At 30.9% G+C, this 18,899-nt stretch overlaps 1 protein-coding gene across 2 annotated transcripts in view; it reads left to right on the plus strand.

The window, feature by feature from the left end:
* The first annotated feature begins 522 nt into the window (after nt 1–522).
* The window catches only part of LOC145271057 (uncharacterized), a 54,257-nt gene continuing 35,880 nt past the window's right edge, over nt 523–18,899 (plus strand). Inside the window, exons 1-2 of one of the 2 annotated variants that reach the window (XR_013865674.1) lie at nt 523–1,051; nt 12,403–12,743. The gene's annotated coding sequence lies outside the window, so the exon portion shown is untranslated. Of the gene's footprint in view, nt 1,052–12,402; nt 12,744–18,899 lie in introns of those variants that run through there. The other variant, XM_080126604.1, reaches the window with a different exon arrangement.

An 18,899-nucleotide genomic window follows, 5' to 3' on the forward strand; every position in this document is an offset into this window, starting at 1 on the left:
AAAAATTGTAATTAACTTTGTATGAACATAATAAACGCTTTAAAATAAGTGAAACCACTAAGAACTTAGCCAGTTAGGTAGAAAACGGACAATCGATTTTATTTTAAAAACAAAACAAAAATAAACATTAAACAAATAAAAATATATTTTTTAAATATTATGGGGGGGGGGCTATAGTCTATTTTAAAAAAAACAATATCTCCTTCAAGAACGATCATAAAATGTGTTTTCAATCGATATTTATCCAATAAGGGACCAGTTTTCCTACCTAGCGAAAGGGGACGAGTTTTCAGGAGACGAGTTTTCCTAAATTCATTGTTTGGATGTTAAAAACATGCCACGGGGAGATAACTCAGTTTAAAGCGCCGACACTCCCTCCCCATCTTTTATTCTAGCTTTTCTTCCTAAAAGTCGAACCTTTTGCTCGGTATCATAACAAATTATTTTTTTTTTCGCTGTAAAAAAAAAAAGAAAAAAAGAAAACTTGATGAAATTAAGTGAATTTTTTTTTTTTTTGAAAACTTCATTCCGTAACGGATACGTAAAATATAACCTTTAATTTTTTTGTTTTTCTTGGCCTTCGGGACAAGATCAAAGTGTAGTATCTGTTCTTCAGATGCTGCACTTCTATTTCTTGTTCTCTTTCGGTGGAGGAGAAATCCTTCACGACTGAGACAATTTTTATTTTTGTACCTTTTCTCCACGTTAAAAAACGACCCTGGTGTCTAACTCTGTCCCGTGGGGAGGCATAGTAAATAGGTAAACTATACAAATACCTTTTTTTTTTTTCGTTTTTTTTTTTTTGGCGTCTGTGCTAAATACCTAAATTATTTTGCTTCATACCGAATTATCTCCCTTGTTAACTAAATACACAATTATCTCCCTTGTTCAGTAAATACACAATTATCTCCCTTTAAAACTCTTCAAAAAAAAAAAAAAAAAAATCAACGAAAAATATAGTTTCAAAAACTTCAGCTTAATTAAGTATTTTATTTTCATATTTATTTTCTGTCCAAAAAAAAAAAAAAAAAGAAAAAGAAACAAATTGAAGGTAAGTCAACCGAAAAGGTTTTCGCTGCAATCATTTTCCGAGTGAATGTTTTAAAAAGTGTTTTTGGGTGGAGGTACAGAATAGTTAACTTTTTCCTACGTCAGTGGATAACAAATCCAGGGTTTGTTTTACTGTACACAAAGATTGGAAAAAGTTGTCAAAAAAAAAAAAAACAACAATATATAACAAAGGAGGTAATCGTGAAGAAAGAGAGAGCCTGTTTCCTCCGTTTGACTATAGGTGGCGTTACTGTCTGTCCACCCAGTTACGGAAGCACAAAATGTATATAATGCCACCCTTGAAATAAAAATAAATGTTTTTGTTATATTTTAATTTTAAACATGGTTTGATTTTTTTGGGGTGGGGGGTGCAAACATATTTAAGTTTTGTTTTTTGTTTTTTCAAACATATTTACGTTTTTTTGTTGTTTGTTTTTGCAAGCATATTTAAGTTTTATTTTTCCAGACATTTACGTGTTGTTGCTTGTTTATTTTAAAACATTTACGTTTTTTTTTTTTTTTGCAAGCATAAACTAAATATTTTTGAAATATTTTTCTTTTTGAAAAGTTTGCTTATGCTTATCCCGCGCCCATCAGAATTAATGAGATTTTCTGGTCGAGCTGAATGAAAAATTTTTAAATGGCGCCCGACTCTCTCTTTAACACGGTAAGTTTGGGAAAAGGTGTTATAAATAATAAACTAGACAAAACACTATTAAAAAACACCCAATATATGTCAACTTATGTCACAGTAACATATATTGAGCGAATTTCTAACAGTATTTTGTCTAGTTTATTATTTATTACATCTTTTCCCGAACTTACCGTGTTAAAGAGAGAGTTTTGTGCCATTTTGAATTTTCCAATACATCGGTAAACACTGTATGTTTTTCGAGCTGAATAAACATGTTACATTGAATAAAAACACGAAAAATATATCCAGTTTGGTAGAAAAGTAAGTTATCTTGCCTTTGATAACATTTATTTGTTATATATTTGTTTTTTGACAACTTTTTCGAATCTATGTGTACAGCAATACAAACCCGAATACATTACTTTTTTTTTTCCTTTTTTTTTACAGAATAAATGCTTAGCATTAAATAAAAACACTAAAAAATTACCCAGTTAGGTAAAAAAAAGTAGCTTATCTTGCCTTTGGTAACGTTTATTTGTTGTATATTTGCTTGGTTTGTTTTTTTTTGGGGGGGCGGGGGATTGACAACTTTTTTTGTACCTCTGCGGATTGTAAAACAAACCCCAACCCCGAAAAATGATTAGAGATAAAAACTGATTTTTACAAAAAAATTAGGGGAAATTGCATTGTGAACACCTTAAAGAGTGCGAATACAGGGGCATACTTGTGTTTCAAACTTAAAACAAAAAGCATTTTAAAATAGTAAAAACACTAAAACCTTCTTCAGTTGTCGTTTTTGGAAGGGAGGTGGGTTTGAAGCGCCCCTATTATCCCAAAGAACCAGGTATATGAACACTTTGCATAAGTAACAGTTTATTAAATTGTTTGGTGAAAGTACAGAATAGCTACAAAACACTCTCCCCATGTTAAGAATGGCTTTTTAAATAACTAGTGGTGTTGCCCAAGTGTTTTAGCGGTGTGAAAGAACCACCCAGAGTCATGCATTTCTCCCATCATTTGATGCAGCTCTGGAGACTGTTTTTGTAGAACACCCCAGGTTGGTCCTCCAACCACGACGTGACTTCAGAAATCAAGGCTGCATCATCTAAGAAACGCTTTCCTTTCAAAAACAACTTCATGGCTGGGAAGAGATGGAAGTCAGAGGGTGCAAGGTCAGGAGAGTAAGGAGGATGGGGTAGATTTAATAACTACACGCCCATGCTTCTGATTTGGCGACATGCGAGTTGTGGACCAGAGCGTTATCCTGCAGGAGGAGGCTATCTTTGCTGATCTTGCCCCGCCTCTTGATTTTGATAGCTTCCCTTAATTTCCTCAAAAGTGAAGCATAATAGGCTCCTGTAATTGTAGTACCCTTTGCCAGGAAATCTGTCATCACTACTCCGTCCTGGTCCCAGAAGACTGTGAGCATAACCTTGCCAGCGGAGGGCTGCATCCTTGCCTTGTTTGGAGGTGGTGAGTCCAAGTGCTTTCACTGCATTGACTGGGCTTTGGTCTCTGGATCATAGTGATGGACCCAGGTTTCATCCTGTGTAACCAGTCTTTTGAAAAATTTTGACTCATCTTCTTGGCACATCTCCAAATTCATCCTCGAGCACTCGGCGTGTTCTCACTTCTGGAATGGTGTAAGCAACCTGGGAATTCATCTGGCAGACACCTTACGCATATGCAAATGGTCATGAATGATAGTTTCCACAGACCCTGTACTAATCTTGACATCTTTTTTTTTTTTTTTTTTTTTATTACATTTTCACCCCAAACAAGGCAAATTGCCACTTTGGTGTAGGGGGCTACTATAAGGGGCAGCAACTACTGGGGTACTATGTAGGGATTTGGGCAGCAAGGTGTCGGTTCACGTTACACTTGAACTTCTGCACGTCAGTACTGTTGGGGAAGCAGGGACCTGGAATGGAATTCCAGAGTCTTGCGGTTCTGGGGAAGAAACTATTGGAGTAAAAAGATCTTTTACATCTAGGGATCTCTACAGTGTGGGGGTGGGATTTAGCAGCCTGTCGGGTTTGTCGAGGGTGCTCACGTCGTGGGGCACAAGTGATTGCAGTTCGTCAGAGCATTCACCACTAAAATACTTGTAGAAAAGGCAGAGAGATGCAACATTTCGTCGATGGGACAGAGGCTGAAGCTTAGATGCCAGTTCAGGGCCTATCAGGTTTGCGACTCTCTTTTGAACCTTGTCAAGGAGCGAGAGACTAGTAGCAGATACACCAGCCCAGATGTGGCAGCAATACTCCATACATGGGCGAATGGTGGCCTTATAGAGGTACAGGATACTTTCGGGTGTTAGTAGTTTTCTAGCACGGTAGAGAGAGCCTACCTTTCTTGCAGCAACCCTGGCAATGCCTTCAATGTAATTGTTTCATCTTGGGCTATTTGGCGAATAGTAATGCGCCGATCTTCCAAAATAACATGTTTGAATTCACGATGCCATAAATTTCCTTCATTTCATCAAAAGTATTAATCAAATAACATATAATAAAAATAATTATTTTTATTATATTTTAATCTCTATATAAATAAAATGAACTCATTTTTTCTTGTCTGATTTTGACCTTAATAGGATTAAAAATCAAGATATTTCATGCAAATATAATATGCACAAACTGCAGAACAATATCCGAGGTGTGTTATAGGCTTATTATTTCTCAAATTCCTCGATAATCTTAGATTTCTATACTTTTTCTGCTGAGAAATCACGGCCAAAATCGGTTAAGATCAATGGAAGTGGTAAAATATTTTCTCTCTCATAAATTCCTCCTCCCCCTGCCACCACTTAACACCGTTTGGGGATCGTTCACAAGGAACAGTTGAGAAGAGAACACCGGTTTGGCTTCGTAGTTCTTTCATGTGAAGTTATTTAAAATCACTAAACTAAGCTGCAGTGCTCTGTGGCATAGTGGTTAGCGTGCTGGACAATTCACATTATATTTTCACGTTCGCGCCGACCTACCGTAGTCGTTTTTTTTTTAATAATAAGAAAATAATAAATTACTTAATTACAAGGAAATAACAATAAAAAATTAATTATTATAATAATTATAATGATAATAGCATTAATATAAAAGCGAAAATATATTTTTAACTAAAGCCTTACATGCATTTTATCAAACTGTTCATTTATGTGGCTTGGCTTTCCTTTCATTGAGCGATCGGAGGGGGGAACGCAATTTCACTTCGACAATCGCACGTCCTTCGGCGGTCCTCAGACCTACTTCTGTTCTTCTGACTCCAAAAATCACCTCGTTATATTCACAGGATTTTTTTTGTTCCCGTATTTTTCCACAATTACGATCTCCGCTGGCTTGCATTTGATTGGTTAATTCATTTACTGTCGATAATCGATTCCTCGATTCCCAGGCAAGTTTTAGCTTTGTTTACAAAATGCATTGCTTGCATTTAACCCAGATCTCCAGTAACCCATTTTCTCTTAGTCGGGCGACTATTGTTTTTGTTTATTGCACGGGTCTTTACAACACGTTCCAGCCTTGACCATAATTGTTTTTTTCCAGGACATTCCAATCTTTGTTTGTTCTCGCAAAGGAATGTCCCATTCCAGCAAAATATGCGATCTCCCCCACAATCACTTTACTTTATAAACAAAAAATCGTCGTCCGATTTTTCTGTTTACTTTTGTGTGGTGGACAATCGATATTCGATGCCCTCCTTTCGAGTTTCTTAAAAAGGTTTATTTTAACCGTTATGTATCAGATGGTCCCAGACATCTGTTACATAACAATAACAATAAAAAATTATATATAAAATAATATAACAAGTATTACTTAAGAATATGAATATAAAACGTTTTTTCTAGCATCTCTGGAGATTTTCAAAATATGGGACAAAAACATTCTAAACTGTTTGTTCCAGAACCTTTTCTAGCGATAACTATAAATAGCGAATGATCGTTATTTTTAACTCAGTTATAACACGACGTTGGGACCCAATGAGAAGCGAACACCTGTTTGTACCTATTTACTATGCCTCCCCACGGGACAGAGTTAGACACCAGGGTCGTTTTTTAACGTGGAGAAAAGGTACAAAAATAAAAATTGTCTCAGTTGTGAAGGATTTCTCCTCCACTGAAAGAGAACAAGAAATAGAAGTGCAGCATCTGAAGACAGATACTACACTTTGATCTTGACCTAAAACTGTTTGTAATCCGACCGAAGTAAAACACAAAAAAACTCGAGTCGTTAAAATAACCGATGAACCAAACAAGTTAATTTATTTTTATTTTGGACTATTAGTCTCATCTTTATTAGTTGTTGTTTTTTGATCTTTTTATTGGTTTGTTTATTCACAACGTTTCGGCCAACTATTCCCCTGGCCTTCGTCAGGTGGTAACCGCGACGGATAGGAACTTCGAATCTCCTAACTGCATTCTCAGCCATCACTGCCATCCGTAGTTGTTGTCGTCTCACCACGTTTTGGCCAAGTAAGCCTCTGGCCGGCTTTGGGTAGGATTGAAACCGCTATCTTCAGACAATGCTCATCTGGAACCGTAGAGATTCAACGTCTCTATCAACTGTGGAATTGTCTTCCGTTTTCCTGCTTTCCGGCTGACTACAATATGGTTGTGTTCAAGTCTAAAGTAAATAAGTTCTTGATGAGCCGTTCCATATAAGTTATCAAATTTACCAAATTTTCATTACTAATGATTACTATATTGACCAATTTCTACTGTACACTCTTTAACCCTTATCCTTGAGTGGCCTCTGGGCCTTGATAATGTGGTGATGCCTTTGTAAAAAAAAAAAAAATAAATAAACTGCGACATGGGCCCCGAAGGGCGATCAACAACTAATAAAAATGAGACTAATAGTCCGAAATAAAAATAAATTAATATATAATGCTCATCTCAAAAAAAAAAAAAAAAAAAATGAATTCCAATTAAGGAATAATATATATATATATGAACCAAACAAGATACAGAGAAAAATCTCTTTCATCAAATACATATACAATTGAATAGCCCTTAAACATGTGACCACATTTTCCCAAATGTACTTTTCTATAAATAACTACACGTTCTGAAACCCAGCAGATAAACAACCTTGAAGACGACTTGGGTTTTAGTAGAAAGCGCTAACGAAAACAATGCAACAAAGTTTCTTTCTTAGAACTGCACGCCTGTGGAACTGTCTTCCGTTTTCCTGCTTTCCAGCTGACTACAATATGGTTGTCTTCAAGTCCAACGTAAACAAGTTCTTGATGAGCCGTTCCACTTGTTAAAAAAATTACCGAATTTCCATTACTAAAAATTACTATATTGTCCAATTGACTACTGTACACCCTTAACCCTTATCCTCGAGTGGTCTCTGGGCCTTGATAAGTGGTTATGCCTATGTCAAAAAAAAACACGTAACATATGGATCCCACATACAAAGATTTGATAATGCTACAAAAATATTAATATGTAAATTGGAAAAAAATGGTGAATGTAGATTTTTCTGAATTATATTTGATCAAAAAACATTTATGTCTAAAAGATAAAAACGTACATTATTATAAAAACATTAACTTCTATTAAAAGGGGAAATAACTAGTGGGGGATGCCCTTTTCTCTACCCTGCAACCTCTCCCCCACAGAAGAGACGTTGCGAGCCTTTCCTTGTTTTATCGTTATTTCCATGGCAGGTGCTCGTCTGAACTCCAATCTCTGGTCCCCCCTCGCCAATCTTTCACGAAAAACACCCGTCTAGCTGAATCCACTGTGAAAAATGGACGAGCACCTGCAAGATTGCGCTCCAATACCTTTTTTTTTTTTCGTTCCTATGGTCCTGGATATGTCCTTAAACTATATCCAGTGGTGCCAAATTTCAAGTAATTCAGTGTCGGTGGGAGTAATGGTGAATTGACATGGAATGACCCAATATTTAATTATATTAATAAATATTTTCATACTATATTATATTCATTAATCATTATGTTTGGTTAATTATATTGTTTGTGTAAGAAATTGTAATTTATTCATATTTTAACGAACTCTTTCAAGGCAGGATTAGATCTTTCTAGAAACAATATTTATAGCGAGAGTGCTTGGCGTTGCCAGGATGTTTGGAGGTGTTAAAAAAAAATGGTAGTACCGTGAAGGAGAAAAAAAAAACGTGAAAAATCTATAAAATATAAAAGCGAAAATGTGTGTATGTATGTATGTATGTATGTATGTGTTTATGTATGTATGTCAAGTCATTTTTAAGTGTCTGAGGGAGTGGTACTCGTCTGACAAGACGTTGCAATCATCATGTATGTATGTACGTGTATATATGTATGTGTATGTATGTATGTATGTATGTCAGGTCATGTCATATGCTACTGGTACCATGTAACCCAGTACTACCTGCCTCATGGTCGGGTCACCGGCGACTAAACTGGTTCCCCCACCAGACTTGTTTGGTGAGGAGGGCGGCTAGTCTCCCTGAAGGATTAAAAACAAGACCTACCAAAGGGCGAATGAACTCTTTTTCTGGGTCAACGGCCAACTAGCACCAACTGTGCGTGTGTATATGTCTGCAGTTTAATTTGTTGCTGGCTATCTTGCTCTTGCTTGTTGCTGGATCTCAACATTTTGAACCGAGAGAGAGACTTAGCTGTCGTACAAAGCTAGGACTCTGTAACATCATATTTGTATAGATACTCCCTCAGACATTTGGGCTCATGGATTTTAAATGTCTGAGGGAGTGGCACTCGTCTGACAAGACGTTGCAATCATCATCGTATCATATCATCATGTATGTATGTGTGTTCACTTTTTCTGTGTGTCTACAAAAGGCTTCTTTCAGAGAAGCGGTCGGTCGCTTAACAACTTTTTAAAACTTTTTATATCACATATAAATGGTAATATCTCACAGTTAACAACGAAACTCGCCTATTTAATTTTCTCGATTTCGGGAAGATAAATATTCAATGTTTGTCGCTCGCCGCATGTGGGTTAGTCTTTTTCCTATAACATCTTGGGGGCGAGGAAAAAAGCGTTCAGCAGTAAATGAAATCCCGCAGTCAAACTTGACCTCATTAACTCATTAAAACGAGCACCTGCTAAATCCAAGTAATTAAATAAATTCAAACGTGTTTCGGTAAGGATCTCGCGGTGGGCCAATGGTTAACGTCACACTTTTTTTTTTTCACAACTTTGCCTCAAGGGTTCGGGTTCGATCCTCATACTTTTTTTTTAACCCCCCCCCCAAACACCCGGGCAATGCCGGGTACCCCTTGCTAGTATATATATACAATAGTAAATTAAATGAGTTGGTAGTTAACTTTTGGTTAACTTTTTGATCTCGACATAGGTTGTTTTGTTTACAACATGGAGCCGCCGTTCCCCAGGGAGGAAAGTATGGTTTTCCTGGTGATCCTAGCAGTAGCGTGCATGGTGATTTGGATCACGCGCCTCAAGTTGGTCTGCGAAGGGACATCTGTTTCAGATCGGGATCTGATTGTTTATTTTAAACATTTGCTTAAAGTAAAGATCAGATGCGATTGGAGGAGGGTGCCTCGAGCGGAGTTTAATAAGAGGTGGGTACACAACACTAGTTTGTGCATCCGTTGAGGAGCCAAGTTTGAATATGTGTTCCCTACTTGAGCATGGCACAGGCGGTGCTGGGTCCTTCGGAACCCATCCCGCCTAGGTTTTAGCTTAATCAATTTAAGAAGACTCTTGACTGGTGGTACAAATGAGATCCTGTTCCCGGTTTTATTTTTCGGGTGCTAGAGAACCTCTGTGTCTGCCCTCCCCCCCTACCACACCATTTGTGTTTTGAACACCCCCGGTCATTCCCTTACTCAGAGGTCACCTCCCAACCCCCTCCTCCCGTTGCTTTATTTTTTCCCCTACTCCCATTAAGGCTTCTCCCCAACCCCCAATAGGGATCTCCCTGCTTGTTTTCGGCTCCCCGGAAAAACAGTGGCGAGGTCTAGTCAAACAGAGTAGCACAACCCAATATATAAATGTATGTATTATGTTTGCCTAAAACTTTGGAGAGAGGCGACAGATTTTCACAAGATCGGTATTATTGTGAAGCTAGATCCTTCGGACAACAAATATCAAAAAATTAGCTAAAAAACATTAATTCCTTCACCCTTAAATGTGCACATTTCTACAAAGAGGAGTAACTTTTTTTTTTAACCGATATTTTTGAAAGTCATACCCTCTTTTGGATTGTCTTGGGACAAGATCAAAGTGTAGTATCTGTTCTAGTCTTAATTGAAACTACATCACTTCCAGTTTTTTCAAAGAACTTTTTTAAATAAGATTTTCCCCACTCCACGAACTATTTTATACAGACCGATTCGAGAACATTTTATTTTACCAATGAAATCGAACCTTTAACATCACACAAATGCACATATACACACTATATTTGTTTTAAAAAAAAAGAAAATGCATACACAGACATACAGACAAGTTTTTTACCAATTGTATATATGTTTTTTATTCTTAACGCTGGGGATATATTAGTTAGATTAGAATCCACAGAGTGAATGTGGTATTGTGGTAAATGTTGCCAGTCAAGAATGAGACTTCAAAGTCCAATTTTATTTAATTGTCAAATAGTCACAAAGACCCTGAACCCCCCTCCCCAATTTCTTATAGGGCCTTGTGCCTAAATTTGTTGTTCGTTATTTTTGTCTTTGTAATTTTTTATTATAATTTCATTTTTGACAGCAATAAAATAGATAAATAAGATCAAAGTGTAGTATCTGTTCATTTGGCTAGGTTCAAGGCGTTTTTCACTTTCGTTTTAACATTTTTCCGTGTTGTTAAATGTTTTTCTTCGTTTCTCCCTCACTCTCAAGGGGGGGAATGGTCTAGTCTCACCAGTGGAGGATATTGGCACAAAGACGAAATAAAAATAAAAAATCTTAACTGTAGTTTCTGAACGTATACAAAACAGGGGAGGGTAGAGCGGTGGCCCTTGATATATCTAAGGCTTTTGACAGGGTATGGCACGATGGTCTTCTAAGGAAAATTAGATCATATGGAATCACTGGAAGAATTCATAATGTAATTAAATCCTTCTTAAGTAATAGAAAAATCCAAGTTGTCCTCGACGGTCGTACATCTAAACAATATGCCATAGATGCGGGAGTACCTCAGGGGTCTATCATATTTTATTTTTCAAAGAACTTTTTAAAATTAGATTTTTCCCCACTTTTTTTAATTAATGTATGAAGTTAAATAAAATCTTTTATTTATTCACAAGTGACTTGCCAGGTGGTGGAAAATGTTATCCAAACACATGTGGAATAAAAGTTTCTTCTTCTTAAAAAAAATGTGAATTCACAAGAATAATTCTCATTTGTTAAATTTGTATATGCCCTTGGACACTGTGCTGAAAATTTCATTTCAAAGTGAAAATAAAGTAATGTTCAATGCATAAAAACACATAAAATAAATAAAAAAATGCATAAAATATATAAAAAATGCATAAAATACATAAAAAATGCATAAAATATATAAAAAAACGCACAAAATACATAAAAATACATAAAATACATTAAAATTACATAAAATGCATAAAAAACGCATAAAATACATAAAAGAATGCATAAAATACATAAAAAAATACATAAAAAAATGCATAAAATACATAAAAAAATGCATAAAATACATAAAAAACGCATAAAGTACATAAAAAATGCATACAATACATAAAAACGCATAAAATACATAAAAAATACATAAAAAATGCATTAAAAAATGCATAAAATACATAAAAAATGCATAAAATACATAAAAAACGCATAAAATACATAAAAAATGCATAAAATACATAAAAAATGCATAAAATACATAAAAAGTGCATAGAATACATAAAAAATGCATAAAATACATAAAAAATGCATAAAATACATAAAAAATGCATAAAATACATAAAAAATGCATAAAATACATAAAAAATGCATAAAATACATAAAAATGCATAAAATACATAAAAAATGCATAAAATACATAAAAATGCATAAAATACATAAAAAATAAATAAAATACATAAAAAATACATAAAAAATACATAAAATGCATAAAAAACGCATAAAATACATAAAAAATGCATAAAATACATAAAAAAATGCATAAAATACATAAAAAAAATGCATAAAATACATAAAAAATGCATAAAATATGTAAAAAAATGCATAAAATATATAAAAAATGCATAAAATACATAAAAAATGTATAAAGTACATAAAAACGCATAAAATGCATAAAAATGCATAAAATACATAAAAAACGCATAAAATACATAAAAAATGCATAAAATACATAAAAAATACATAAAAAATGCATAAAATACATAAAAAATACATAAAATACATAAAAAAATACTTAAAATGCATAAAAAAATGCATAAAATACATAAAAAATGCATAAAATAAAAAACGCATAAAATACATAAAAAATGCATAAAATACATAAAAAATGCATAAAATACATAAACAACACAAAATACATAAAAAAATGTATAAAATATAAAAAACACAAAATAAATAAAAAAACACAAAATACATTAAAAAACACAGAAAATACATAAATGCATAAAAACGTATAAAATACATACAAAACACAAAATACATAAAAACAAAAAATACATAAATAACACAAAATACATTAAAAACACATAAAATACACAATATTAGTTTTAATTAATGTATGAAGTTAAATAAAATCTTTTATTTATTCACAGGTGACTTGCCAGGTGGTGGAAAATGATATCCAAACACATGTGGAATAAAAGGTTCTTCTTCTTCAAAAAGAAAAAAAAGTGAATTCACAATTCATTTGTGCTGAAAACTTTCATTTTGAAGTGAAGATGAAGTAATGTTCAACCTCAACTCAATCCTAAACTTTGTGGAATATAACTATTTTTTAACAATACACATAAAAACAACACACAAAATACATAAAAAACGCACAAGATACATAAAAAACAACACATAAAATATTAAAAAAACACAAAATACATAAAAAATGCATAAAATATATAAAACACAAAATACATAAAAAACACATAAAATACATTAAAAACACACACACAAAATACATAAACACATAAAATACATTAAAAAACACAAAATACATACAAAATGCATAAAATATAAAAAACACAAAATACATAAAAAAACACAAAATAAATTAAAAAACACAAAATAAATTAAAAAACACAAAATACATTAAAAAACACAGAAAATACATAAATTCATAAAAACGCATAACATACATACAAAACACAAAATACATACAAAACAAAAAATACATAAAAAACAAAAAATAAAACATAAAAAAAATACATTAAAAACACATAAAATACACAAAAGACACATAAAATCATAAAGAAAACATCAAAATAACATAAAAACATAAAATGCATATAAATACAAAAACTTCTGATCACAAATTCATAAAAAATACACAAATACAAAATAAACAAAAATACATACAAATACAGAAGAAATATAAAAATAACATATAAAAACATAAAATATACAAAAAAAACAAAATCTGCTGTAAAAAAAAACAAACATGCGTCCCCGCTCGGTTCGTAAACCATTTCCATGCGAAGTGTGTGGTTTATCCTTTGCAAATTTATCAACATTCAAAACGCACACGCGATCGCACTCAGGTGAGCGTCCATTCTCGTGCCATGTGTGTGGATGTTCATTCACGATGTCGTGCAACCTCAAGATCCACATCCGATCGCACAGTGGTGAGCGTCCCTACTCATGCAGCATCTGTGCCGCTGCGTTCACGATTGACTCGAACTTGAAACGACACATGAGGTCACACACGGGGCAGAGGCCATACTCGTGCGGGACATGTGGGTCCTCGTTTACGACCGCGTCTGCACTGAAACGACACATGCTATCTCACAGTGGGCAGAAGTCGCACCGTTGTGATGTGTGCAACTCAGCTTTTGTAACGTCATCAGTTCTAAAACGTCACATGTTGTCACACAGCGGATCGAAACCATTCTCTTGTGACGTGTGTGACTCCTCATTCCAGACGATCTCAAACTTGAAGCGACATGCTCTGACGCACTCTGGGCTGAAACCATACACATGCGACATTTGCGATGCAGCACTAACGCGGAAGTTCGATTTAAAAATACACATGCGCACCCACACGGGGGAGAGACCGCATTCGTGTGGAGTGTGTCGCTCTTCGTTTACGACGTCGTCGCATTTGAAGAGGCATATGCGATGCCACACTGGAACTAAGGGACGGTTAGAGTCTTAAAAATATCTCTTGGTTGGAGTAACTGGCAGAATGTTTGGCATCCGGTAGAATGCCACATCCCCAGCTAAAAAAAAGTGATAAGAAAATTAAAACAAAGTAAGCACGTACAGGTTCATAAAAAATACACGTAATATACAGAAAAATTACATAGAAATATATTGAATATAAAATACATAAAATATACATAAATTACATAGAAATATATTAAATATATGTAGAAATATATAAAATATACATAAATTACATAGAAATATATTAAATATACGTAGAAATACATAAGATATAAAATATACATAAATTACATAAAAATATATTAAATATACGTAGAAATATGTAAAATATACATAAATTACATAGAAATATATTAATATACATAGAAATATATAGTAAAACATAAATTACATAGCAATATATTAAATATGCGTAAAATTACATAAAAATATATTAAATATATGTAGAAATACATAAAATATACAAAAATTACATAGAAATATATTAAATATGCATAAAATACATAAAATATAAAATATACATAAATTACATAGAAATATATTACATATGCATAAAATACATAAAATATAAAATATACATAAAAATATATTAAATATATCTAGAAATGCATAAAATATACAAAAATTACATAGAAATATATTAAATATGCATAAAATACATAAAATATAAAATATACATAAATTACATAGAAATATATTAAAAATACACAGAAATACATAAAATACATAAAAATCATAAATTACATAGAAATATATTAAAAATAGATAGAAATACATAAAATTCATATAAAATACATAAATTACATAGAAATATATTAAATATGCATAAAATACATAAAATATAAAATATACATAAATTACATAGAAATATATAATACATAAAATGTAAAATACATAAAATATAAAATATACAAAAATTACATAGAAATATATTAAAAATACACAGAAATACATAAAAATCATAAATTACATAGAAATATATTAAAAATAGATAGAAATACATAAAAATCATATAAAATACATAAATTACATAGAAATATATTAAATATACATAGAAATACATAAAATATAAAATATACATAAATTACATAGAAATATATTAAATATGCATAGAAATACATAAAATACGAAAAAAAAACCAAATTACATAGAAATATATTAAAAATACGTAGAAATACTTAAAATAAATATAAATTATATAGAAATATATGAATTATACATATAAAATACATACGAATACAGAAAATTTGCTTGAGAGTCTAAGGCTTCTCTGTACATATATGATATATAAATTATATATAAATATATGAATTATACATATAAAATACATACGAATACAGAAAATTTGCTTGAGAGTCTAAGGCTTCTCTGTACATATATGATATATAAATTATATATAAATATATGAATTATACATATAAAATACATACGAATACAGAAAATTTGCTTGAGAGTCTAAGGCTTCTCTGTACATATATGATATATAAATTATATAGAAATATATGAATTATACATATAAAATACATACGAATACAGAAAATTTGCTTGAGAGTCTAAGGCTTCTCTGTACATATATGATATATAAATTATATATAAATATATGAATTATACATATAAAATACATACGAATACAGAAAATTTGCTTGAGAGTCTAAGGCTTCTCTGTACATATATGATATATAAATTATATATAAATATATGAATTATACATATAAAATACATACGAATACAGAAAATTTGCTTGAGAGTCTAAGGCTTCTCTGTACATATATGATATATAAATTATATATAAATATATGAATTATACATATAAAATACATACGAATACAGAAAATTTGCTTGAGAGTCTAAGGCTTCTCTGTACATATATGATATATAAATTATATAGACATATATGAATTATACATATAAAATACATACGAATACAGAAAATTTGCTTGAGAGTCTAAGGCTTCTCTGTACATATATGATATATAAATTATATAGAAATATATGAATTATACATATAAAATACATACGAATACAGAAAATTTGCTTGAGAGTCTAAGGCTTCTCTGTACATATATGATATATAAATTATATATAAATATATGAATTATACATATAAAATACATACGAATACAGAAAATTTGCTTGAGAGTCTAAGGCTTCTCTGTACATATATGATATATAAATTATATATAAATATATGAATTATACATATAAAATACATACGAATACAGAAAATTTGCTTGAGAGTCTAAGGCTTCTCTGTACATATATGATATATAAATTATATAGACATATATGAATTATACATATAAAATACATACGAATACAGAAAATTTGCTTGAGAGTCTAAGGCTTCTCTGTACATATATGATATATAAATTATATAGACATATATGAATTATACATATAAAATACATACGAATACAGAAAATTTGCTTGAGAGTCTAAGGCTTCTCTGTACATATATGATATATAAATTATATAGACATATATGAATTATACATATAAAATACATACGAATACAGAAAATTTGCTTGAGAGTCTAAGGCTTCTCTGTACATATATGATATATAAATTATATAGACATATATGAATTATACATATAAAATACATACGAATACAGAAAATTTGCTTGAGAGTCTAAGGCTTCTCTGTACATATATGATATATAAATTATATAGACATATATGAATTATACATATAAAATACATACGAATACAGAAAATTTGCTTGAGAGTCTAAGGCTTCTCTGTACATATATGATATATAAATTATATAGACATATATGAATTATACATATAAAATACATACGAATACAGAAAATTTGCTTGAGAGTCTAAGGCTTCTCTGTACATATATGATATATAAATTATATAGACATATATGAATTATACATATAAAATACATACGAATACAGAAAATTTGCTTGAGAGTCTAAGGCTTCTCTGTACATATATGATATATAAATTATATAGAAATATATGAATTATACATATAAAATACATACGAATACAGAAAATTTGCTTGAGAGTCTAAGGCTTCTCTGTACATATATGATATATAAATTATATATAAATATATGAATTATACATATAAAATACATACGAATACAGAAAATTTGCTTGAGAGTCTAAGGCTTCTCTGTACATATATGATATATAAATTATATAGACATATATGAATTATACATATAAAATACATACGAATACAGAAAATTTGCTTGAGAGTCTAAGGCTTCTCTGTACATATATGATATATAAATTATATAGACATATATGAATTATACATATAAAATACATACGAATACAGAAAATTTGCTTGAGAGTCTAAGGCTTCTCTGTACATATATGATATATAAATTATATAGACATATATGAATTATACATATAAAATACATACGAATACAGAAAATTTGCTTGAGAGTCTAAGGCTTCTCTGTACATATATGATATATAAATTATATAGACATATATGAATTATACATATAAAATACATACGAATACAGAAAATTTGCTTGAGAGTCTAAGGCTTCTCTGTACATATATGATATATAAATTATATAGAAATATATGAATTATACATATAAAATACATACGAATACAGAAAATTTGCTTGAGAGTCTAAGGCTTCTCTGTACATATATGATATATAAATTATATAGACATATATGAATTATACATATAAAATACATACGAATACAGAAAATTTGCTTGAGAGTCTAAGGCTTCTCTGTACATATATGATATATAAATTATATAGACATATATGAATTATACATATAAAATACATACGAATACAGAAAATTTGCTTGAGAGTCTAAGGCTTCTCTGTACATATATGATATATAAATTATATAGACATATATGAATTATACATATAAAATACATACGAATACAGAAAATTTGCTTGAGAGTCTAAGGCTTCTCTGTACATATATGATATATAAATTATATAGACATATATGAATTATACATATAAAATACATACGAATACAGAAAATTTGCTTGAGAGTCTAAGGCTTCTCTGTACATATATGATATATAAATTATATAGACATATATGAATTATACATATAAAATACATACGAATACAGAAAATTTGCTTGAGAGTCTAAGGCTTCTCTGTACATATATGATATATAAATTATATAGACATATATGAATTATACATATAAAATACATACGAATACAGAAAATTTGCTTGAGAGTCTAAGGCTTCTCTGTACATATATGATATATAAATTATATAGACATATATGAATTATACATATAAAATACATACGAATACAGAAAATTTGCTTGAGAGTCTAAGGCTTCTCTGTACATATATGATATATAAATTATATAGACATATATGAATTATACATATAAAATACATACGAATACAGAAAATTTGCTTGAGAGTCTAAGGCTTCTCTGTACATATATGATATATAAATTATATAGACATATATGAATTATACATATAAAATACATACGAATACAGAAAATTTGCTTGAGAGTCTAAGGCTTCTCTGTACATATATGATATATAAATTATATAGACATATATGAATTATACATATAAAATACATACGAATACAGAAAATTTGCTTGAGAGTCTAAGGCTTCTCTGTACATATATGATATATAAATTATATAGACATATATGAATTATACATATAAAATACATACGAATACAGAAAATTTGCTTGAGAGTCTAAGGCTTCTCTGTACATATATGATATATAAATTATATAGACATATATGAATTATACATATAAAATACATACGAATACAGAAAATTTGCTTGAGAGTCTAAGGCTTCTCTGTACATATATGATATATAAATTATATAGAAATATATGAATTATACATATAAAATACATACGAATACAGAAAATTTGCTTGAGAGTCTAAGGCTTCTCTGTACATATATGATATATAAATTATATAGACATATATGA

The sequence above is a fragment of the Euprymna scolopes genome, chromosome 46 (assembly GCF_053919585.1).
Source record: "Euprymna scolopes isolate OS-2025 chromosome 46, ASM5391958v1, whole genome shotgun sequence".
NCBI lineage: Eukaryota > Metazoa > Mollusca > Cephalopoda > Sepiida > Sepiolidae > Euprymna > Euprymna scolopes.